The following is a 26,730-nucleotide window of genomic DNA, read 5'->3' on the forward strand; positions in this document are numbered from 1 at the left end:
TGCAGATGCTCTCCAACTGTATTGGCATTGCACCTCTGCGTCGAACTAAATGGAGGATCCTGGACATTGAAACCGAGGCATAGGTGCTTTTATCGAATTAAACTGCCATGTAGTTGCATTTGATTTGATAAATTTAAGTGTAAAGAAATATTTTCTGAAGGTATTTGTCTGGACTGTAGCCTTGTGAGACGCGAGCGATGAGCAGTTCAGACAAGAAGTGGATTAAAGCTTTTGAAAAGTAGTGCTATTGAAGAATGCTGAGAATTAGCTAGTCAGACGGAGTGACTAACGAAGACGTACTGAACTGAACTGAGGAAAAAAAGAATTATGACACAGCCGGTCTAAAATTATATATCAGTTGATAGGACACGTCCTGAGATATCAAGGAACTCTGTTTGGTAACGGAGGGAAGTGAGAGGAGGGGGGTGGGCGGGAGGGAAGGAGGTACAGAATGGTACAGGGGGACCAAGGCGTGGATACAATAAGCAGGTCCAAATGGATATAGATCGCAATAGCCACACAGAGGTAAAGAAGGTTGCACGGGATAGATGTCTGTGGAGAGCTACACCCTTCTGTGGAGAGCTACATGAAATTAGTCTTTGGACTGAACATCACAAATGGCCACGGTCGTTAGTAATCAATCAGGACTTTCGCTAATAGGTGTGTAACGTAAGGAGAGTGCTAAGTCTGCAAGCGACTATCAACCTCCAACCGTCATAATGGACTCCTATTACTGCGAGGACCTCGTAAATTTTGCAGTAGTCCACGACCAAACTGAGTTAGAGGCAACGAAATGTATGACAGAAAGGTGGTGAGAGTGATATGTATATATAATGGATGCGCGTATGGCAGCTACTAAATGGCTGAAGATGTCATTTCCGAAGGAAAGGAGTTAGACTTAAGCGTATCAGTGACCTCGAGGAAAATGGGGGGAAGAAAACTCTAAACATCTAAAATATGAAGCAGAAGATGACGGTTCAAATTACGCTGACAGATACAGATGGAAATGAGGATTTACTGGAAAGAATAAGTGAAGAAAGAAGTTTGTAGGAAACAGTTACGAAAACGAGGAAAAAGTTGACGACACGTGTGATACGCCATGTTGTGAAGTTCGTAACAGGGAACAGTAGACGAAAAGGGGGGGGGGGGGAATTGCAGAGTAGAGAATATAAGGTCATGTGACAAGTTATCAAGGATATTTGGTCTAGTAAGTAAGGACAACCGAAAAATTTTCCACAAGTAGTGAGTAGCAAAGCACGGAACTATTATGTCTGCAACTTTGCATCCGACGTTTTTTCTCGAAGTTCGAGCCGTTATTGTCAAATCTTACAAGACATTTCCGATTCAATGTACTGGTCATCACTGGCCACTGTTTTCTCCCATCTTTATGGCAGCATACGAGTCCTACGGTAGAAGAACTGGGAGTCTTTCGAGGAGACCCATGAATCGATCCAATTTTGCACTTGCTCACATGACCGGAGGTGGTGGTCAGCCAAGACGTGTGACACTGAACGAAAAAGGTCTTAGAGGGAGCGATGTCTGGAGAACACGGCGGGCGGGGTAGGACTCCCCTTTTCATCGTTTCCAAGCATCTGGAAAAAATTTTTAAAGGCCCAGATCGCTTTCAGTACTATTTATTTCTGGTTACCGGTTTCAACAGCTAAGACTATCATTTTCATATCTTTAAAAAACTTGTTGTTATACGTCCTGTTCCATTACGACATTATCGCACATACCATGCTGATTCTACTGGATATTATGCAGAACATTCCATACAGGTTTGTTAAAAATAAAAATTAACAGCAGTTTGTCACAACTAAAAACAATACAGTTGAAAAATACATTGTGTAGCTATGGATGTTCGTACATGTAAGTATGGGCCAAATGGCTCTGAGCACTATGGGACTTAACATCTGAGGTCATCAGTCCCCTAGAACTTAGAACTACTTAAACCTAACTAACCTAAGGAGATCACACACATCCATGCCCGAGGCAAGATTCGAACCTGCGACCGTAGCGGTCGCGCGGTTTCAGACTGAAGCGCCTAGAACCGCTCGGCCACAACTCGTAAGTATGCTTTGACAGGTTTTGCGACATGAGGTCGATCACTGTCATGCTGCAAAATCACCTTCCCATGTCTATCGTTGTACTGTGTCCGTTTGTATTTCAGTGCTCGGCTCAAACGCGTCAACTCGTTCCACTAACGATCTTGTGTGATTGGTGCGTCGGCTTCAGTAGCTTCGAAAACCTCTCTTCCATCACCATGCCGGTCTTACACGTCAAAACCACCGTTCTTGAAGTGTTGAAACCATTCTATGCGCGTTCTTTCACTAATATGTGCCTTACCATAGGTCTTACGCAGCGTTTTATGAACCTGAGACGCAGATTTTTTTCATGTTACGATAGAAAATTAAAATTTCCCGCCAAAGACGGTAACTGGGATAGTAAGTTGACATCTTAAGTGGAGAATAATTTAATGATGGAATCACAAATAGACTAATATTTTGATGGTGATATGTTTACTATGCCTAAGGTTATTGGATGACACTTACGACCTACCATTTGCAGTACCGCTTGCCCCGACTGCCATCTGTTGCAAAACGGCGGAAGGAAACTTGTGGACCTAGTACTGTAAAGACTGCTCACTTAAAGCGACTAAACTTAACAGCTACGAATTACGCGAAAAAGCACGCTAGAGTCCGGCTCTGTGGAGGCAACAATAAAAGGATTTTCTTTGGTAAACGTTGTCCACCCACTTCCGAAAATTCCGATTTCTAAACGGCAAGTGTTAAAACTCGAAGTACATTCAAGATGTATGTGACAGAGTCATTCTCGGCATCATTTATTGCCAAAACATTTATGAAAAAAAGCAGAAGTGGGAGAGGCGCGTAAAACCGCTCGCCTCGTCACAACGACGGATTTAAAGCCAATAAAGCTGCTCCTCCTCTTTCATAAAAATGTACAGCGTACAAAGGCTTCGGATGACGAGCGAGACGTTCTGAAAGGCGCATCGTTAAATCCGAGCGAGTGTTAAGACCTCTTTAAAATATATTATTTCTCGAGCGTTCGAGGTCGTAAATTATCCTCCCCGTAAGAGAAAAGAACGTAAACTTCTCGTAAGGGAAGTGCGCGACACAAAGACGAAGAAATAAGGAGCAGGTCGAGCGAGGCCAGAGGCGAGCGACGGCCAAGGTGGCGTCTGGGTCTAATAATATGGCGTGGCGGTGGCGGTGGCGCTGGCGGTGCAGGCTTCGGCGGCGCGCCGTACCGCGCCATAAAGTGACTGCGCGAGCCGTCGGCGGCCGTTTCCGTAGGACGCCTCTATCCGGCGCCGGGGGGTAGCCACCCACAGCACACCGCACCGTGGCGTGCCCAATAGACAGCGCCGTTACAGGCGCACAAAAGATTCTACTGTCGAAAACAGGAACCCGCTTACTCGATCGCTGTCCACAATGACAAATACCGCTACCTCTGAAGGCGCCTACATACTAGACCAACGGCGGTCAACGAACGACAGCCAATGCTTTGTTGGCCGAGATTTGCTCTGTACGTACGGGAGGCAAGTCGGACGTAACGAAGCGGCTGGCCTCACCCGAGTGTTCATTGGAAGGCAGTTTTGGACATCATAAGTTTAACCGTCCACACTGCTGAGGTGGCGTCCACGTGGTATAAAGTGGTAAACGATGCTATACTCACTAATGAAAGGTTGCATAGAATCGGCTTAGTGATAAATGTGTCCGCTGTGGTCTGGTCGGCACCTTACGCCATCGCTTCACTTGTGGCGGTCATCTCATTAACTGGAAATGGGTGCAGCAGAGGCTGGGCCTGATTACCCGCAGCAGCCCAGCCAGCCACTGCACCGACATCCTGCTCTGGCCGGACACGAAACTTTACCCGCTACCAAGAACAACACCGTGATGTGGCTGTTAGGACAGTTTTTGACATACATCATCATCCACAATAGCGAAGATAATCTCATTACTTTCGAGGCTTATATGAGAACGGCACGTTGGAAGATAAAACGTTACCCAAATTTCAGGAAGATGTTTGCTAACATGTTAGACATAATTTTTGAAAAACAAGGCGTAGGGTAATTCTCGACGCCGGTGAGGACACAAATCACATGCAAGACTATGTAGCGAACAAAATACACAACGAATAAGGGGTCACGCCTGTTCCTAGGACTGCTCCCGATTTCTCAATGATGTTATTAACTTCATTATGACGTTTTCATTAATTTATTTTGCCTGTGCATGTCTTTGTTATCCGTTTATATGCTCCAAATGCCTTTCTGAGAAGAGTTTGGACGGTTGTGAATCAATTGACAGAACTGCAGTTCTAGTTAAGACAGTCAATTATATATATATATATATATATATATATATATATATATATATATATATATGTGTGTGTGTGTGTGTGTGTGTGTGTGTGTGTGTGGTTGTTTTAATAAAGAAGAATAAAAAAAAATAAAGGTTGCGGTTTCCCCTGCAGGCAGATATCTATGTATTTATTGTGTTTAAAAATACTGAAGTATAGAGTGGAATCTGGAGAGAGCATTAAAGGTTTAAAAAATGGCTCTGAGCACTATGGGACTTAACATCTATGGTCATCAGTCCCCTAGAACTGAGAACTACTTAAACCTAACTAACCTAACGACAGCACACACATCCATGCCCGAGGCAGGATTCGAACCTGCGACCGTAGCAGTCACGCGGTTCTGGACTGAGCGCCTTAACCGCGAGACCACCGCGGCCAGCAGCATTAAAGGTGATTGGGTTTTATCGTGAAAGGAAATTTTCATGACCACCTACAAACTGCGACTATAAAAACAAACTGCAAATATTACACGCTTGGAAGCAAATAACTCAGCTATTAGAAAGTGATACGCACGATTTGAAAAAGAAAGTGGTGGTTTTATCGACATACTTTCGCCGTGGACGACAAAGTGAAACAAGCAAAACTGGAGTGACTATTAACTTGCTGCTGTAGGTACAGTTCCCACAAAATTTTAGGGCCTGCACAATTAAATAATAATTCAGTGGCTGTAGCTTTCATCATGGAAAAAATTATTGAACTGTCCATATTCCTATCCCTTTTTAAAGCACACATTAATTTTGTACCCCTCACAGATCCTACTTTTTAAAAGAGAGGTCGTCTTTCTTCTTCCTTTTCTTGCAGTGAAATATCTGCTGTACATGCAAAGACTTCTAAAAAGTATTCTTCCTTCATGATATCGGCACTGAAACTGTTATGAACTGTTTTATAACAATAGCCTGCCGGTGTGGCCGAGCGGTTCTAGGTGCTTCTGTCTGGAACCGCGCGGTCTCAGGTTCGAATCCTGCCTCGGGCTTGGATGTGCATGATGTCCTTAGGTTAGTTAGGTTTAAGTAGTTCTAAGTTCTAGGGGAATGATGACCTCAGCTGTTAAGTCCCATAGTGCTCAGAGCCATTTCAACCATTTTTTTATAACAATAACAAAACGGAAGAATGTCGGCAAGAACCAATTGCGATTCCACATATCCGAATCCCTTGGCCCCAAATCCTTGATTTGGTGTGGATTAGGAGTCGAGCGCCAAAGCGTTGGCAACCAACGTTCTGCCGAATCCAGTCGTTCGTTGACGTTTGTTGGTTAGTGTAGTGTGTACGCGCCTTAAGAAGGTGAAGGCCCTAGACATGGAAGAATGATTTGGTCGTATTTCGGCTCCCCTATCTACTTCCAGTCTGGGAGCAATAGCGCACCCGACGCTAAGTAAAACTAGTAGCGCGACGCGCTAGAACGCCCAGTGGGAAACGCAAACTACCTACAACGCCGCACACAGCACACTAGCATATCGAAGATATATATCGTAGCAACTGTCAGCAAGTGAATGTTATATACTATAAAATTAAAGATGAGAGCACAGCTGCCCCCATAGCCATCGTTCCCCCTCTGAGATGTCAGTCTCTGTTGCTGAATCAGTATCTGTATAGCTTGGGATGGGTCATTTACCACGACCCAATAGGTTTCTTTTTTGGTGTCGTATAACATTTATTCCCCCTCCCCCCCCCTCCCCCCCATGAACCATGGACCCTGCCGTTGGTGGGGAGGCTTGCGTGCCTCAGCGATACAGATAGCCGTACCGTAGGTACAATCACAACGGAAGGGTATCTGTTGAGAGGCCAGACAAACGTGTGGTTCCTGAAGAGGGGCAGCAGCCTTTTCAGTAGTTGCAGGGGCAACAGTCTGGATGATTGACTGATCTGGCCTTGTAACAATAACCAAAACGGCCTTGCTGTGCTGGTACTGCGAACGGCTGAAAGCAAGGGGAAACTACGGCCGTCATTTTTCCCGAGGGCATGCAGCTTTACTGTATGATTAAATGATGATGGCGTCCTCTTGGGTAAAATATTCCGGAGGTAAAATAGTACCCCATTCGGATCTCTGGGCGGGGACTACTCAAGAGGATGTCGTTATCAGGAGAAAGAAAACTGGCGTTCTACGGATCGGAGCGTGGAATGTCAGATCTCTTAATCGGGCAGGTAGGATAGAAAATCTAAAAAGGGAAATGGATAGGTTAAAGTTATATATAGTGAGAATTAGTGAAGTTCGGTGGCAGGATGAACAAGACTTTTGGTCAGGTGACTACAGGGTTATAAACACTAAATCAAAGAGGGGTAATGCGGGAGTAGATTTAATAATGAATTGGAAAATAGGAATGCGGGTAAGCTACTACGAACAGCATAGTGAACGCATTATTGTGGCCAAGATAGATACGAAGCCCAAACCTACTACAGTAGTATAAGTTTATATGCCCACTAGCTCTGCAGATGACGAAGAAATTTAAGGAATGTATGATGAAATAAAAGAAATCGTTCAGATAGTGAAGGGAGACGAAAATTTAATAGTCATGGGTGACTGGAATTCGAGTGTAGGAAAATGGAGAGAAGGAAACATAGTAGGTGAATATGGATTGGGGATAAGAAATGAAAGAGGAAGCCGACTGGTAGAATTTTGCACAGAGCACAACTTAATCATAGCTAACACTTGGTTTAAGAATCATGAAAGAAGATTGTATACATGGGAGAACCCTGGAGATACTAAAAGGTATCAGATAGATTATATAATGGTAAGACAGAGATTTAGGAACCAAGTTTTAAATTGTAAGACATTTCCAGGGGCAGACGTGGACTCTGACCTCAATCAATTGGTTATGACCTGTAGATTAAAACTGAAGAAACTGAAAAAAGGTGGAAATTTAAGGAGATGGGACCTGGATAAACTGAAAGAACCAGAGGTTGTACAGAGTTGCAGGGTGAGCATAAGGGAAAAATTGACAGGAATGGGGGAAAGAAATACAGTAGAAGAAGAATGGATAGCTTTGAGGGATGAAGTATTTAAGGCAGCAGAGGATCAAGTAGGTAAAAAGACGAGGGCTAGTAGAAATCCTTGGGTAACAGAAGAAATATTGAATTTAATTGATGAAAGAAGAAAATATAAAAATGCAGTAAATGAAGCAGGCAAAAAGGAATGCAAACGTCTCAAAAATGAAATCGACATTAAATGCAAAATGGCTAAGCAGGGATGGCTAGAGGACAAATGTAAGGATGTAGAGGCTTATCTCACTAGGGGTAAGATAGATACTGCCTACAGGAAAATTAAAGAGACCTTTGGAGATAAGAGAACGACTTGTATGAACATCAAGAGCACAGATGGAAACCCAGTTCTAAGCAAAGAAGGGAAAGCAGAAAGGTGGAAGGAGTATATAGAGGGTCTATACAAGGGCGATGTACTTGAGGACAATATTATGGAAATGGAAGAGGATGTAGATGAAGACGAAATGGGAGATACGATACTGCGTGAAGAATTTGACAGAGCACTGAAAGACCTGAGTCGAAACAAGGCCCCCGGAGTAGACAACATTCCATTGGAACTACTGACGGCCCTGGGAGAGCCAGTCGTGACAAAACTCTACCATCTGGTGAGTAAGATGTATGAAACAGGCGAAATACCCTCAGACTTCAAGAAGAATATAGTAATTCCAATCCCTAAGAAAGCAGGTGTTGAGAGATGTTAAAATTACCGAACTATTAGTTTAATAAATCACAGCTGCAAAATACTGACACGAATTCTTTACACACAAATGGAAAAAATGGTAGAAGCTGTCCTTTGGGAAGATCAGTTTGGAACACGTGTGGTAATACTGACCCTACGACTTCTCTTAGAAGCTAGATTAAGGAGAGGCAAACCTACGTTCCTAGCATGTAGACTTAGAGAAAGCTTTTGACAAAGTTGACTGGAATACTCTCTTTCAAATTCTGAAGGTGGCAGGGGTAAAATACAGGGAGCGAAAGGCTATTTACAACTTGTACAGAAACCAGATGGCAGTTATAAGAGTCGAGGGGCATGAAAGGGAAGCAGTGGTTGGGAAGGGAGTGAGACATGGTTGTAGTCTCTCCCCGATGTTATTCAATCTGTATATTGAGCAAGCAGTAAAGGAAACAAAAGAAAAATTCGGAGTAGGTATTAAAATCCATGGAGAAGAAATAAAAACTTTGAGGTACGCCGATGACATTGTAATTCTGTCAGAGACAGCAAAGGACTTGGAAGAGCAGTTGAATGGAATGAACAGTGTCTTTAAAGGAGGATATAAGATGAACATCAACAAAAGGAAAACGAGGATAATGGAATGTACTCGAATTAAGTCGGGTGATGCTGAGGGAATTAGATTAGGAAATGAGACACTTAAAGTCGTAAAGGAGTTTTGCTATTTGGAGAGCAAAATAACTGATGATGGTCGAAGTAGAGAGGATATAAAATGCAGACTGGCAATGGCAAGGAAAGCGTTTCTGAAGAAGAGAAATTTGTTAACATCGAGTATTGATTTAAGTGTGAGGAAGTCGTTTCTGATAGTATTTGTATGGAGTGTAGCCATGTACGGAAGTGAAACATGGACGATAAATAGTTTGGACAAGAAGAGAATAGAAGCTTTCGAAATGTGGTGCTACAGAAGAATGCTGAAGTAAACAGATACAGAAGGATGTAGGTTGCAGTAGGTACTGGGGCATGAAGAAGCTTGCACAGGATAGAGTAGCATGGAGAGCTGCATCAAACCAGTCTCAGGACTGAAGACCACAACAACAACAACATATCATTTATTATTTTTTTTAGAAAAGTAACCCTAAAATTCATGGCACGCAATCGAGTCAGAAGTGTCGGAACCGACAGATAATTGGAAAATGAGCATTTTTCTTCATCATACCAGGTGGGATCAGTAATACAATACATTATTCTTCGGGAAGTAGGTACGTTTTATTCAGGATTCTAATACGCCACATCATTTCGCACACTTTTGGCTACAAAACTCTGTTTTTCAACATGACCCCCGTTCAATCCGAAGGCCTTACGCCACCCCACTCCGAGGGCCTGTATGCACGCATCGTACATCTCTACTGGTCGACGTCGGACTCAACGCCTTGCTCCACCGCCCAAGTACTACTTCCCGCAGATTGCATCCTTCACTAGCGCAAACAGGTGGTAATCGAAAGGAGCGAGGTGCGGCTGTAGGGTGGATAAGAATAACAGCCCAATGAAGTTTTGTGAGCTCCTCTCGGGTCGACGAACTTACGAGAGGCCTTGCGTTGTCGTGGCGAAGCTTTTTTCCATTTTTGTGGCGACGAACACGCTGAAGTAGTTTCTTCAGTTTCCTGAGGGGAGCACAATGCACTCCAGAGGTGATCGTTGCCCCACGGGAGAGGACATCAAACGGAATAACTCCTTCGGAGTCCCAGAAGCCTCTCGCCATGACTTCACCGGCAGAGGCTACGGCTTTGAACTTTTTCTTCGCAGGACTGTTACTGCATGCATTGCCATTTTGTTTCCGGTTCGAAGTAATGAACCCATAGTTCATCGTGTGTGACGAGGTTCGACAAAAACCATAAAAAGCCTCATAACGTGCAAGCAGTTCCGCACACATGGTCCTCTGTCGCTCTTTATGGTCTTCTGTTACCCAACTAGGGACCCACACAACCTTTGAGTACGCCAACTGGTGGACGAGTGTGTCAGAACTACTAGCAGACACGCCCAGTTGAGCAGCGAAGTGTTTGTTTATGAGCCGTCGATCACCTCGAATGAGAGTGTTGCACGTCCCAACGTTGCAGGAGTCACAGTTGTGTGCGGCAGGCCTACGCGTGCGATACGGACAGGCTTGCGTGACCCTGTTGCGATGATGACATTCGCCTCGCCTAACGACTCACCGTGCTTTTGTTCACTGCCAGGTCTCCGTAGACATTCTGCTAGCACCAACGACTATGTGCTATGCTCTGGTTTTGCGCCAAAAGAATCTCAATGGCACCTCTGTTTGGAACAGACACCATTACGGAGCCTAGGTACAGCGCCGCCATCAGCCGGGACTTCATGAAACTACAGAGGCCGAAGCAGGAATATGCCACAATGTCCCACAACAAAGGACGCCTTTTTTTAAGATCGAAATAGGCCGAGAAAAAATGTGCTGCTTTACTTATTGAACGCCCATCCTATACGGGGCCCACATACCGACGTATTTACGAGGGACGTTCCCAAAATAAGTCTCGTCACTGTTTTTGAAATTATTTACTTCACAACTGCAGTTTCGGGTTTTGGAACATTTCGAAGTGGTATTGCAAAAGACTTCCCTCCAGACTTGCTTAAAGTTTTCCTGTACTTGTAAGAAACTGATAATTAAATAATTAATTCAGTACTCGGGGTGCAGAAGAGGTCAGTCGTTTAAAAGGCTCGTTAAATATGTTAATGCCACTTATTCAAATCTCGAGAAGTTGACAAATTAAATTTATAAAACGTGCAATACCATGCGTTGCTGATAACAAGTTTCGCCTGATACTGGATTCCTGGAGGTGGACAAACTAATACCTCAATGTTTGACAGCATGTTTGTACATGCAACTTGCACAGCAGAAGTGAAACCGCCAAACTGCACATCCGTGTCCGAGCCATATGATACTTAATTTTATCACCAAGTCAATAAATTTATTTCGAGGCTTCAAATTTGCAATCCGCTTCTGGAAAATCAGCGGGAACTGCACAACCGCTTGGATATAATAACGATTCATTACAACTCTCAGTACCGGTCTTTCAGGCAATGTTTATGTATGGTACACACCAAAATTACTTCCAGAAAAACAATTATTTTAAAATGTAAACCAGATCTATTTTCCTCCGTATCTTCGAAAAGATCGATGTAACTGGGGAAAGTTCGCATTCTTTAGACGTTTTAATGCCGCGAGTATATTTGCTTCGAATGTTTATATGACAAGTACCGTCCATCCACCTGTTCGAAAGAAATGGAGTAGATGTAACACAGTGAGTGAAAGAGCCTTTACCAGTCGAAATCGCTTGAGACAATTATTTGCCTATCTTGTTATTATTCATTACTGTTTTACTTACGTTATTAATCCTGCTATTCCTACCAATTTTGAAACGGAAAAAATTACAATGAAAAAAGTGAATGCAGTGGTAATCGAACACAGGTTCTCTGCTCCCAGCTATATGCCACTGTCATTACGCAAGCGGCGCTTTCGTTGTACAGCCTTTACCTTATGGATAAATGAATGGCTCGTTTATTACCTCCATTTCTAGGAAAAAAGTGTTTGCAGAGCCCATATATCATCATGAAAAATTTTCAGTTTTCAATTATCTACCGATCCCGTCAATTTTGAGTCGATTGAGCATTGGACGTCAGGGATAGCAATATTAGAAAATGGATTTCACCCACTTTAGGGCTGCGTGGAAATTTTACCTCGTCTCACACAGTTCACCTTTCCAACGACGTCGCAGCCAGCAGTACCACTGCTAAAAGAGGAGTTAATAATAACGAATGCTGCTCATGTTACTTTAATGCGATAGCGTTTCAGACTTCGTGGAAATGTGGTCTGTTGTTTCAGTCAACATACTGAATCAGCAAACATCAAAGACTTGAAGAGACGGCTTCTACGAACATAATTCGTACCACGGATTCAGTATAGGCGAGGTTGTATTGAGGGTATGCTGTACGCTTATCCCATATGACGTCTCGAAAACCACTGATCAAGGCACTCCGGTAAATGCGCTATTTCTTGATTTTCGAAAAGTATTTAACTGAGCACCACATCTACGCTTTTTGTCGAAAGTACAGTCAAATAGGATTGAAACTGAAATTTGAGAGTCGCAACGTGTTATCCTCGTTATCGGCATATCTAGAAGGAACTTCAGTCGTAACCCAGGGGAATTGTGTTATGAACATTGCTGCAGAAGTTGTATATTAATACCCTGGCAGACAGCAGTAAAATTAACCTGAGATTTTACAGATGATGCAGTTATTTGAAGTGAGGTACTACCTGAAAAAAAGTTGCACAAATATTTAGTTACAAATATTGATAAGATTAAAATTTCGCGCAAATACTGGCAGCTTACTTTGAATTCTGAGAAATGTAAACCTGTGCACTTCACAAGTGCCGTTTAACTGCGTTATAAGTGAGTCACTGTTGGTTCTGATAATCCACACTAGGGTCTAACAATTTTTAGGCATGCGAAATGAAATGATCACAAGGGATAAGCCGCGAGCGAGGCAGATGGTTGGCATAGGTTCTTTAGCATGGTACTGGGAAATTGCAATAAGGCTATAAAGCAGGCTGCTTACAGTATACTTCTGCAATCATCACGGAATATGGCCCGAGTGTGTGGGACCCGTATCAAATAGAACAAATAGTGGATATCGGACATATGCAGAGTAGGATAGCATGAATGGTCATAAGCTGAATGGTCATATGTTGTAAAACATAAACCAGCAGTTACTTGAACATAGAATGTTGATTATTCAGCGAAACCCTACTTATAAAGTTTGAAGTACAAAATTAAGTGAGCAACCTGCGAATATAGTGCAGTCCTCTAGGCATCCCTCCAGATTCTTTAGTTACAGCGAGCGCTGACGCATTAAATGAATCAAACTTCGCGCGCTCTATATGCGAATGGAATACATGACACAGTGGGAAATACAGTTTGCCATGCGCTTCACGGTAACTTGTGGAGTGTGGCTTGCAGAGTATCTTTGCTAATGTAGATGGTTTACAGATTCATTCTTTGGCGTCAGCAGTAGAAAAGAAACAATTTACGATAGCGAGATTAACGGCGCCCTGTCTCACCTGTGGTTCTCCCAACGTCACGGAACCATTCGTAATGACAGATAAAACTACCTTGGGATATTAATTCTCAAAACTGGATATTATTTAATTGCGTCCTTGCTGCATAACTGGAGGATCAACTGGACTTACTTGCTATGCAACGTATTGAAACTGATTCCCAAGAATATCTGTCAACTGGTTTATGAACCTTTGATTTTGATCGTATATGAGGGTAGTATACAACCTGTACAGGGTCATTCGAAAGGAAAGAACAGACTGGAATGGTTAATTACAGAAAAACTGCAAAAGATGGAAACACATTGCGCACGTCACTGGATAGAGGAAGGTTCAGGGTTTTATGTACATACAGACACTACACCTCACACTCAACAAGAGCGGCATGTGTTGCTCGAGAGATCTGGAAACAGTAATCCATTTCATTCTACACACGAATCAGCAGGTCACTGTTCATTGAATCGACAGCTTGAGCAATTCGATTTCTCAGATTTTGAAGAGTAGCTCATAACGGTCGCTTTCTTAATGTGGTCGACCTGTGTCTTACTAGATTCCCCTGAAAGCCGACAGCGATGAACTGTCTAGAAACATGAGCACATACAAAGGGCCGGGTAACCTATTGAACATTTTTGTTCTACATAGTTATCATCCCGTCTGTCACTTAAAAGTAAACAGTACCCTACCCATAGCATAATTGAAATTGTTAGTGATTAATTCAGGTTTTATTCGGGTAGTCTTAATTTGTAACGCGAAACTGAGGGGTGTTTCAGTAAAAGTAACAGAAAACCATACAGATTTACCATACACCGCTAGAAAACCCAAATTCCTCAACCAAAAAGATGCAAAACAGCTTCCACATTTATCAAGAATAACAGGGAGTAGTTGCCTTTGACCTTGATGAAGAAATGTTCTATGGAATACAAAATAACAACTATAATTTTTATATCTGTGCACATAAAATGTACTTGCACAGATTAAAAAAAGCGCAGAAGTTAGCGACCAATTAATTTTTATTAGTTATGAAATGTAATTTATATTCTGTAAGGGTATAAATATATACTGGACTAACACTGAGTGGTGTGGGGTTATGTGCAAAACAAAAAGAAAAAAAAGAGAAGTTGCTGGCTCCCAGTTTCTCTCTTAGATATTCATTTATTTTTCTTCCACTACCTTGCTACCGGTAATTCTACCATTTATTGCGTCATTTATGTAGTGTAGCAAAACTGTCAAACTGTAGTTTTGGTAGTGCACAACCCCAGATCTGAGGCTTTCCCGGGGTATATGCTACCACCGATTTAAATTTTGGGATTGCATTTTCAAAGAAGCAATTCAAGTTCGTGTGACTGGTAATTTACTCAATTTACTCAACAGGGGCAAGAGCTACTGTGGTGTCACCGCCAGACACCACAGTTGCTAGGTGGTAGCCTTTAAATCGGCCGCGGTCCGTTAGTATACGTCGGACCCGCGTGTCGCCACTATCAATGATTGCAGACCGAGCGCCGCCACACGGCAGGTGTAGAGAGACTTCCTAGCACTCGCCCCAGTTGTACAGCCGACTTTGCTAGCGATGGTTCACTGACTTCTACGCTCTCATTTGCCGAGACGATAGTTAGCAAAGCCTTCAGCTACGTTATTTGCTACGACCTAGCAAGGCGCCAGTATCCGTACTATTGATATTGTGAATCATGTACCATAAAGAGCGACGTTCTCCATTAATGGATTTAAGTTAAGTATTCCGCCAGCTACGTCCGTTTTTCTCAATTCTAATTCCCTTGTCATGTTCCAGACCTCACGCCAGCCAGCGTGAGCTGAGACGCGTGCATTTCGGCCCCCTTCAGTAACACGGTTGGCTCTCCTGCCAACCACAAGAGCTACCAACTGAGCAGTGAATGGGAGCCAATGCTAAGCTCCATCCGGAAGCGAGATGCGACAGGGACGGTGCGCGGAAGGCAGCTGGGACTCTCTCTCACCCACCCCCCACCACCAACTGCATGCACGCCGCCCGAACTACCCCACCATCGAGCACAGCGCTGGGCCGGCGAGGCTCGGAGTCTTGACCGGCAGGTATAAATACCACCAGCACATAATCACCTCGAGCCAAGGACAGGGTCGTCATTCCAGCGTCAGCGTCAGCAGATACATCCATACTTGAGCACCACCTGACGATGGCGGAGCGGTTGTTCGCCGTAGTACCGTGGAAGGAAGGAAGACTGGGTTTAAATACCCCGTCGACATCGAGATCATTAGTGACGGAACGTAAACTCAGACTGTGTCAAGGATGGGGAAGGAAATCCGCCGTACCCTTTCAATGGAACCATCCCGGCATTTGCCTGGAGCGATTTAGAGAAATCACGGAAAACCTAAAGCTGGATGGGCAGACGCGGGTTTGCGGTGTGAGCGGCCGTCCTCCCGAATGCGAGTCCAGAGTGCTAACCACTGGGCCACCTCACTCAGTAGACATCGTGGACCTTTGACGACTGCTTCCGGAAGAACAACCGAGAACGTTGGAAGCAAAGAAGGAATGGTTTAACAGTGGTGGGCTTACGGTGCTTGGTGGTGTAAATCGTTCGAACGTCCGCGGCGTAGCTCCGGGAAATAAATGCTAGCGCCGAAAACTAATTCTGCCACAACACTAACATTTCTGGAGTTGACTCATAACAGTGCACCTGGAACCGGAGCAAGTTTCATGTCCTCTTGCAGTCGGAAGAGAGAGGCAAGCTCGATAGAAAGGACATGAAGCCGAACGAGCTGGGCCTTAAACCAACAGCAGGAAGGCGAACGGGTAATTGCTGCGCCGTGCACTCACAGTAAAGTCATCCGCGATTGACGCGCCCTTGCCCGATCTCGTTAAGCAAGGACATAAAGTACAGGTACATGCATCTCCTCTCACAAAGGAATTTTCGAAATCAGAACAACAAATATTTACGATGGAGCCTTACCTTCACAACGCGAACAAATACGCAACGCAGTAACCGTGTGAAATTTTTCAAAACGCTCGCCGGGTCGCCTTCGTCAGACCGGCAGGCAAGGACAGTGTCTGGAGAGCGGACTGGGTGCCACACCGTACTGGAGTTGTAACGAGTCACTATGATTAGACTTTACCCGTAACTGAATGTTAAGCGCGTACTACGTGTACGCGATCTTTATAGCGTATCTGGAAGTAAAGATTCATGAGTAGCGTCTTTTGTATCTGCCATGATAATAAATGTGCCCGACATTCAGCGCTAAACGATACCATCAAGATTTTTATTCGATTCTCCTGTATGGATAGTCAATATTTACTGCCCGCTCGGCGCTGGCAGTAAAGATATTTGATTGCCAATAACAGCGTATCTCACAAACTAGGAGGCTACTTACACACTTAATGTTTTAATTGTCGTACTTCAGCTTCAGCCGAATCTTATATCTCCACTAAGTACCACATATTAAGTCACGGCCCCGATACTCAAGCGAACCTGCTGTTCCTTCGTTCACAAATCACGAGTAAATGCAGTGGATTTGTTCGGTTTATAGGTCTGTTTTATTAAAATGGTGCCTTCAGAGCTTCAAACGAGGAAAGAAGATAGTTGCAAAAAAAAAAAAAAAAAAAAAAAAAATGATGCTGACGTGTCAGCTGCACCATTAAAGCTATAATCACCAATTTAGTACGATTTGCTTCCTTGAAGACAATCTTGCTGCCGTAGGGGAACCCCAAATATTCCAGAACAGCACTACAAATCTATCAGATTCACTGTCATTAAAATATTATATGATGTTTCATTACTCAGAGGAAACAAATGTTTAATACAGACAATGCTAATAAGGCGACACTAAAGTCTTCATTTGTGTGGCCATAGTGTTGCTTTATAATTCATGATTGTATTTTTGACAACGATGTGCTAGCAGACGGCATTTCCCGGTGTAAGATAGAAAACAGCCGAAAAATCACCACAACTGATGATAAATTACCTCAACAAAGCGAAACTCGTCTGGTGAAAAAGAACACGCAAGCATTTTTGTAGTTGCAACGATGGATCAAAAATACCGCCATGAAATGTTGATAAATTCGTATAATTCACAGCCATGTTCCATGAACTGTTTAATGAATTGCGTTTGAGTCTGTAATACAGAGAGGTGAACAACCTCAGTATCGAATCAACGCGCTAGGTTAACTACTGTTGGTGTATTGCATAAGCCAGTTCAGCTTGACTGACAAGAGATTTCACACAACCATTGATGCGGATCTTGTTCGTTCACCCCTTCGCCATTAGAAACTTAGCAAAATAGTTCAAATGGTTCTGAACACTATGGGACTCAACATTTGAGGTCATCAGTCCTCTAGAACTCAGAACTACTTAAACCTAACTAACCTAAGGACATCACACACATCCATGCCCGAGGCAGGATTCGAACCTGCGACCGTAGAGGTCGCGTGGTTCCAGACTGAAGCGCCTAGAACCGCTCGGTCACTCCGGCCGGCAGAAACTTAGCATGCAAGTTGTTAAGCCCCAAGACACATAGAACTGACCTGACAATTCGCAAGAAGGTGGGCTGCTCAACATTCCTCCAATTTTATTAAGGGCACCGAGAAGGAAATCCAGTTACGGGTATACATGAACACTCACGATGAGCAAAGAACGATCAAGCCCGTTTACGCCAGGGAAATCAGAGGTTTCATCCTGGTACATATCTCTCTTTACGCTTTAACTGAAAATAATCAGATTGCTAGTCATCTACACAGAGTGAACGAAGATCTCGATCGCAAATAGAGAGTCAAAAACTTGGCTGCAACCCTCAAATAAATCCGAAGAGATCTCGTATTTTGCTCAACTACAATAGGCCAATTGCAGCTTAGTAGCATCCTGTAGGCTAACCCGTTTTAATGTAATAATAAATTGACACACCAAATGATAAATCAGCGAAAAGACGAAAAATACTCTTATCTAAATATGGTAATCACGATTTTTTAGCTATGTAGATACAGACGGCAAGTTTTTTTCTATCTCTGTGTGTAGACGTAGAAAAAATCTTAATAGAGACGCATATTATGTTCCTGAGAAACAGATGCAATGTTATGGGGCTGCTAAGTGCTATACCACCTACTGCACTCCCCTGACTTACGCTCTCGTGAGTACAACTCGATTCCTAAACTGAAGGAAACACTTCATGGCATTAGCTTCAGAATTGCTACAAATTCGTCGGGCTATAGACCGCACCGCTTGAACTGTGAACACAACTGGCACTGCTAAGAGTATCCTACGACTTCCACATCGCTGGCAACGGGTTATACATAATACTGGTGACTAATTTGAAGGTCAGTAAAACTTCGAAACATGAATCTATTTTGTACGAGCTGCCTCTATTGAAGTTCCAACCTTCGTATTTCAGCTTCATTTCTTGTGCCTGAACTTCAAATGAATAGTCCTGACTGCCGTTATTCTCGAACGGGAAATCTCTTGATGTTGTTCTCGATGGATCGATGCACGGCAAAAGAATATGCTCTTCAACCATGTCTTTACAAAGAATAGATTGTATATGTGTGTGGGAGGTATTCTAAGCTGTTTCAACTCTGCAAAGTTTTGTGGAACAATGACGAAGATATTTTTCTCACAGACCAGCAGTCATGGCATTCCCTTTTAATTACATAGCAGTTAGCGTAAAGGAACGACGCTCATCTACATGACGCAGGTTATTGACTTATTTTTACTGCCCTAAATTCTTTTACGTTCAACATTGCTACTCAAAACCTGAAATGCACAGATTTTCTCTTATACATTTTTTTTTTCTAAAATAAGAAATAAGATATGTGACTGTTGTAGTCGTTTGTTCTACAGACTTTCACGTTACGCAAGCATTAGGTTGTTGCATTCCAAAGTGGAGTATGTTATGACAACGATTTCAAAATATGGCAGCTAAGGATGTTCAGCTTGCGATTGTAAAAGGAACGAACCTAATAGTGCTGGAAGCAAATGCAATATCATAGAACACCTACGTATAGATATATAATGGGGAGCACAAAATACTGTAGCTTTGAGAAATTACTTTTATGTGACTCATAACGTCACAAAAAACCATGACGACTTATGGAGAATTTGCAAACTGTCGCACAGGAGAACGAGCAGCCGAGCATCAGCAAAACCTAATATCTATTGCTGAAATCAACGCTTGTGCTTTGTATCTACCAGACGCTGTTACAGGAGAAGTGAAAGCGCTTATATTGGCTAGGAAAGAGGCGTGTTGTTGACTGACCTACTCTTCAGTAAATGACTTTCGAAACGTCGGCGAGGTTACATCAGTCAGATATAACACGACCGTACTATGTGCCTTTAAGAACACTATACGAGTATTCACATCTAGCCTGCATGAAGTCTTCAACAAGTGTTCTTGTGTAGACGAAAAACAGAAAGTTTTTCTACACAACTTTTCTCTAACAACAGTAACTCTTTTTGACTTAATAACATTGTTTGCGCAAGTAATTACTCTCCTTATCGGTCAAAACAAGACATTATGTTAGTAAAGGGATAATAAAATTCGCCGCTTGTAATTTACAAGACGCTCAGTTCAGACACGATTGTTTTGAAATTAAATTAATGATAGGCAAATGATGGTCTTTTTTCCCTGTTTAGCTATTAGTTTGACGCTAATTCTCATAGATCAATTCTTTATACCAGTCTGTTTACTCCTGGTACCTGGTAGACTAGAAGAAGCAGTTATCAATAAAAGCTGTAACCTTCGTTGTCTTATTCAAGCTGCAGTTTCCTCATTACGTTCTTGTCGAATGTAAGCAATGAAATGTAATATAAATGTATGGTTGTAGCACAGAGGGAAGAGAGAGAATCAGATGCGATGAAGAAACTGACGATGAAAGAAAATAGAAACTCACAGGCACGAGAAAAACATGTGCAGTCGTGACAGTATGAAAAAGATTCTAGTTCACTGTTGGACAGAAAGAGAACATATTGTTTTACGGTGTGTCTGTGTTATGGTTTACTATGCCTTGTCCTTCAGACATGTATGCATGTCTGAAGGAACATACACTGCTACGATCCACAACTGTACGAAACAGAAGAAATATATTTACATTTGCGATTACGAGTAGACTTCGCCTGCACAGTTTATTGGCGGCATACAAGAGTTTGTGCCAAACCAGAAGTCGGACCCGGCTATCCGCCTTTACTCGAGCGATGGCCTTAACAATTTCGTCTATCCGGGTACGCCTCCTGGACCGACCCAAACCCCGTATGTCACCACGTGTCCACCTCCAGCACTTGCGCAGTTGCTGCTATTCCCGCACAGGGAGAGATTATATTTATTATTGTCGCCGCTTGTTATGTATATAATACTATTTTGTTGTGACTGTATTTTACAGTGTATTGTGCAGAGCCCTTCAGACAAGCAAACGCCTAGTACTTCCTAGCTTGCACGGAAATACAGCATCTTTCTTGTGTTCTTAGCTTCTTGAAATATTCACTTCCTCTATCGTCGAACACTATGTTTTTCGGTAGCCAGTAATAGGTACCACAAAATGCTTTCAGGGTCAATGAAGAAGCATTAATACCAACTCAACTGATGAGTGTTCTGACAAGGTTCGTGACTCTGTTATAGATTAGATCCAATGAAGTACATCTCATTTGAAAGAAACCTAATAAACTTAAACACGTACGTGTACTTGCACAAGCAAACATAATTTACGCTTTGGTAGTTTTGTTTTTTACTAATTTAATAATATTCCTGTAATCCAAAGAACTTATAAATTTGCTTTTGTGCTGGAGTGTGAAGAGAGAGTATTTTTCTGCAGCTGATCTTCGTTCTAGAAGTCTCCCTCTAGCTGGTTCTAATGTCAACCATCTGGGGGCAACATGTTTCATAAACCGACGACCCGGTAGTTTCATATCAGATTGTATATTCTCAAAGTCTTCCCAATCAGATGTTTGGCCATTAAAATAAATTATACAAAAACAAGATCGTGTCCGAAGCATTTTCACTAGTATTATAATTCTTTTTGGGCTGCTTTGAGGATGACGTGTGTACTACATGTGTCAACAACAACCAACTGTTTTCTTCTTAACACGATCACAGAGTCGGTCATTAGAGAATGCTGAGTTTTGTTAACATTGGGTCCATCACCACCTACCATCAATAGATTTAAAAGAGAAAGCTTGACCTTTTCCATTGTTTCAGTCAACCTGCAGCAAATATAGAGTTTAAAACACTTTCTTTGAAGGTGCATTTAAAGTTTCACCAAAACGAAGAGAGCAATGTGCTCGTACATTACCCATGAAATGCTTCTTAAAAAAAATAGAGCTAAAGCGCCACATACTAATTATGTTGCCTTTGCACTAGATAGGATGAATTCAAAAGTAACACTTTCGGGAAACATCGCCTCGAAGGCGTTTTCGGCACGTTCTCGAGGAGGATGGTCAGGGAAGTTCCCTCTTGCTATTTTCAAATACCACATTAACTCTGCTCTTGAAGCAGCTTGTCTCGCAGAATAAAACTGAGTCGATGGTTTAGTTCCAGGGGGGTGACATTACAGCATCACTGCTATATACAGGACTGGCGGAAGACAAATGTAGTTGCGTAGAATCCAGTTTCACTTTTCGTTGTTCTCTATGCCTCTGAGTAGAAGCATGCTCATCTACAGCATTAAAGCCCCAAATCCAGTAAATTTCTGACTTACATTGAGGTTTTCCGATTATCTTCAAGTTTTCAATAACTTCGCATCAATTGAATAACATTGCCAACATAGAGATCAAGGTTGTTAATACTCAGAGCGAGCTAGATGTGATTTTATAATTTTCCAATCCATTTGCCACTTAGAACATTACTTTACCGATTACAAACCTCTTTTAATATCACGTAAATCTTCATTGGTACAGTCATCGTATGAAACTGACTTTACATACCGAAACTGAAAAATATACACGCAACTGGCCAATCTGAAAAATAATGACTTATTGATTTTATGGAGTATTGTGTTCCATCAGGCTCAGATTAAACGTATTTGGTGGCCAATATGTCAGCTTGAGTTCACTATAATGCTCCTCGCACGATGATTATGGCCTTGAGGCATGGACTGTAACACTGCTGGAAGATACCATCTCCATCAGGCGAGACATCAAGCATGAAGGGATGCAGATGATCCATGATAAAATCCACATGGTCATGGTGCCATCGGTTCCCTACAGCGTAATACTGTCCCCAGCAGCCAGTCCAGAAGGTCATGGTGCCATCGGTTATTACCACAGATACTGTGAAAACCCAGGCGAACGTTACCCATAGCGTAATATAGTCCCCAGCGTACAGTCCCGACGGTCATGGTGCCATCGGTTACCACCACAGGTCCCGTGGAAGCTCAGGTGAATGTTCCCCACACTGTTCTTCAAGCACTTTTCGTAGATGATCACGACAGTAGCACGTGAACAGCCGAACACTTTCATCCACATCTACATCCACTTGATTACTTTACAGTTCACAGTTAAGTGCCTAGCAGAGGGTTTTTCGAAACACCTTGAGACTGTTTCGAAATTCCTTCATACACTCTCTAACATATGTGGGAAAAATGAACACTTAAATCTATGTGTATGAGCTTTGATTACTCTTATTTTATTACAGTGATCATTTCTCCCTGTGTGGGTTGGCGTCAGTAAAAATATTTTCACATACAGAGGAGAAACACAGTGACTGAAATTTCATGAAAAGATATCGAAAAAGTCTTTGTTTTAATGATTTCCGTCCCAGCCCGCTTATCACATTTGTGATAGTCTCTTCCCTGTTTCTTAGTAAAACAAAACGAGCTACCCTTCTTTGGACATTTTCGATGTCCTCTGTCAATTCTGTCTGGTTAGGAGCCCATTCCGCATTGCAGTACTCTTGCAGGGAACGGACGAGTGTAGTGAATGTAGTCTCTTCAGTAGACCTCTTGCGTGTTCTAAGTCAGGGGTGTCAAACGCGCGGCCCGCCAAAGCAAGTATCAAAGCGGCCCAAGAAGTGAGCATCTGTCACACAATCGGTATAGAAACATTACCTATTTTTCGTGCTTGTAATTCCTGGGTATTTATTGGAATTAACAGCTTTTAAAATTGCTCTGTTTGTCGTGTAACCGAAATTTAACGGTTTTTTCTTGTACCCATGTGGATGACTATTTATTTGGAGTCAGTCGCCACTTTTAGGACCATTTTGCAATTTGTATTGATCTTCTGATGACGTTACGAAACAGAAATCGGCAATGTCATATGCGAAGAATCTAAGGGAGCTACTCAGATTGTTTCTTCAATCGTTTGTGTATGTCAGGAGCAGCACAGAATCTGTAACAGTTCATTGAGTTACGTCATATATTACTTCTGTTGAACTCGATGACTTTCCGTCAGTTACTATGAGGAGTGTCTTTTCTGACAGGAAATCAGGACTTCTGTCCCACAAATGAGACGGTATCCCATAGGCACGCGGTTTGATTAGTAGTTGCTTCTGTGGAACGGTATCAAAACCCTTCTGGTAACTTAGAAATGTGGAATCAGTTTGACATACCCTGTCGCTAGAATGATCCCTCGTTCTTCTCTTTTGCGTATAGACTTTCCTCACCACATAACATGCACACAACCCCACCACGCTGCGTTTAGTCACGCGGTGGTTTCCGATTATAATGTTCCAGCTCATCAGTCCAAGATCGACGGGCCGAGGAAGACAGTCAAAGTTCGATGGGTCGAGTAAGCTGTTGGCTGGAACCCATAACGACCTAATGGAAGTTGGGTAGATAGATTTAGAAAACATGCAGGAACATCATGGATGGCGGGCCGGTCTGGCCGTGCGGTTCTACGCACTACAGTCTGGAACCGCGTGACCGCTACAGTTGCAGGTTCGAATTCTGCCTCGGACATGGATGTGTGCGATGTCCTTAGGTTAGTTAGGTTTAAGTAGTTCTATGTTCTAGGGGACTGATGACCACAGTAGTTAAGTCCCATAGTGCCCAGAGCCAACATCATGGATGGTTACCGCACAGAAAAGTCTGGGGAGGCTCTTTTCTACAGTGGGCGAGCAATAGTTGAAGTCCTCTGTTATGCCAATCCCGCCTGGATATTCGCACCATCCCCCCTCCCCCCCCCCCCCAGCCAAATTCTATAAGTCCTTCCGGATCCTCAGGCGCCATGCACTCCACCTCACCTTCTGTATACGCCTCCCGTCCACCACGCGGATCCTCTACGACCTTATTCCTTTCTCCCATCTGCTCCTATTCCTCGAACACATTCGCATGCTCTACACCTCGTGCCGCCTTGATCCCCCTCACCCCCTGGTTGCTCCTCTCCTCTCCCATACCCGCCCCCTGCCACGTCTTCACTGTTGTGTACCCCCTACCTCCATCTCTACACCCTTCATCTCCTTTCCCAAGATGGCTTCCGTCAACTCCCCATCCCAGAAGATGCCCTCTCTGCCTTCATTTATCCCTCATATCAACTCTGATCCTCATCTCCCCTTCCTTTCCCTCTGTCCTTTCCCTGGGCCCCCTCTCCCCCCCTTCCATCCTGTTTTCTCCCAGACAAACCTCTTTCTGCCTCCCTTCTCCCTGCCCCCCCCCCCCATGTCCTTTTGCGTTCCCCTCCTCTGCCTTTCTCCACTCCCTATCGCATCAGCCCCCCCCCCCACTCTTATGGGTCCTCGTCCTCCATCGCTTTCTTCCCTCCCTCCCCCCCCCCCCACTTCGTTTTTTCCTCTCCTTCCCCCCTTTTCTTTCCCCCTGTCCAGGTTCCCCCTGTCTGTGATATGTCGTATCTGTGCCAACTTCTCTGTGCAGTGTTCAAGTGAGTGTTCAGTGTTGTGCGTCTTTCTAAAGTGTTGCGAACAGGAATCCTGCTGTCGCAGGGTGGGAACTTTATATATCTTGCCAAGAGATACCATACTGTCGCAGTGTTTATTAATTGTCTCTTATTTTTCTGCTTCCTGTGTATTTTATTAGCATCATCAACCCTTTGTTTTGTATTTTAAGATCCACAATTTTCTGTCATTTTACCATTTAAGTCACCGATTTTATCGCCAGCTTTTATTATTTATTATCTTCATCTTTTTAAAACAAATTCTGTAGGCTGAAGAGCGACGTACTAAGCTGCTGCCAGTCCGCTCCCTTTGGGGGGGGGGGGGGGATCTAAACTCAATAAAGAAAAAAAAACTAGTTGAAGCTGCTGTAAAGGGAGACGATCACAATGCAGCATGTGTTGTTCGCACAGGAGATGGCCTCTAATAAGATACCGCCGGTACAGAGCAGATGCGAGGACGTCAGTGTGGGGCCCGCACTGCCCGCTGGATCGGTTCCAGCGCCCTGGCTGTGGCTGCTGTAGCTGCGGCTGGCCACACGTGCTCTGCCTCGCCACAACGGCTGGCGCGTCTTGGAACTCGTTTTATCGCCGCTGTCTGCGCTGAATGCCAGTTCGCTTTACCAGTCTCGACACACGGTTAAGGTGGTCGTCGTGCAGTTGTACGCCATATCCTCCGCAGGCCGTCAGCAACCTAATGAGTTTCTATCCCCGCGGTTTTTGATCCCTCCTGCAAGCTGAGCTGTGCACTCCAGCATTAGCGTCCCAAGCTGGTTCGAAGTTACAGTATTCGAAAGGACCTCATCCGCCATCCTCCTACTTTCTGTTTGCGATAAATGAGGCGATTCCCTTACACGAGAGAAAAATTAAGAAAAGAGCAATATGTTCGAGAAATACTGTAGTTGGCAAACAACAGCGTCTTTACAGTCTGAAATTTTCACTCTGCAGCGGATTGTGTGCTAATATTTTCATATTAGCAGATAAAAACTGTGTACCTGCGGAAGGCAAGGACTGAGTTCGAGTCAGGATCCGGCACACAGTTTTGATCCGACATGGAGTCAACACAGTTGATTCTGCGTAGGCGCCAGAAGACATCTGGGCTACTCAAATCAAATGGCTGTGAGCACTATGGGACTTAACATCTGAGGTCATCAGTCCCCTAGAACTTAGAACTACTTAAACCTAACTAACCTAAGGACATCACACACATCCATGCCCGAGGCAGAATTCGAACCTGCGACCGTAGCGGTCGCGCGGTTCCAGACTAAAGCGGCTAGAACCGCTCGGCCATCACGGCAGGCTGGACTACTCACCTTGGTCGAACAGTGCAGAGACAACTTTCACCGAACGGACTACGATGAGGTGCCACTGGCACACTGGTTAGACTCAAACAGAATATCCAACGCATTAAGTCTTCGCCTTCGTGTACACTTATGGTGACAAAAGTATCCAACCACAGGCCGCACATCACTTTCCGAGCAGTAGACCTCAAATTCTCAGACTGTGTGATAACGTCTGACTGTGTAATACAGTACACCCTTTCATTTACGCCATAAACGTAATTTTAGCTTCAGCTTACATACAAATGTGGCAACGGCCATGCCCCAGTGGACACACAGGTTCCCGTGAGATCACCGAAGTCAAGCGCTGTCGGGCGTGGCTGGCACTTGGATGGGTGACCATCCAGCCGCCATATGCTGTTGCCATTTTTCGGGGTGCACTCAGCCCCGTGATGCCAATTGAGGAGCTACTCGACCGAATAGTAGCGGCTCCGGTCAAAGAAAACCGGGAGAGCGGTG

General features: G+C 43.6%; 1 protein-coding gene across 4 annotated transcripts in view; it reads right to left on the reverse strand.

The window, feature by feature from the left end:
• LOC126349000 (doublesex and mab-3 related transcription factor 3-like) overlaps positions 1-26,730 on the reverse strand; it is a 739,204-nt gene that overhangs the window by 641,801 nt on the left and 70,673 nt on the right. The window lies entirely within an intron of this gene.

This window comes from Schistocerca gregaria, chromosome 1 (genome assembly GCF_023897955.1).
Source record: "Schistocerca gregaria isolate iqSchGreg1 chromosome 1, iqSchGreg1.2, whole genome shotgun sequence".
NCBI classification, from domain to species: Eukaryota; Metazoa; Arthropoda; class Insecta; order Orthoptera; family Acrididae; genus Schistocerca; species Schistocerca gregaria.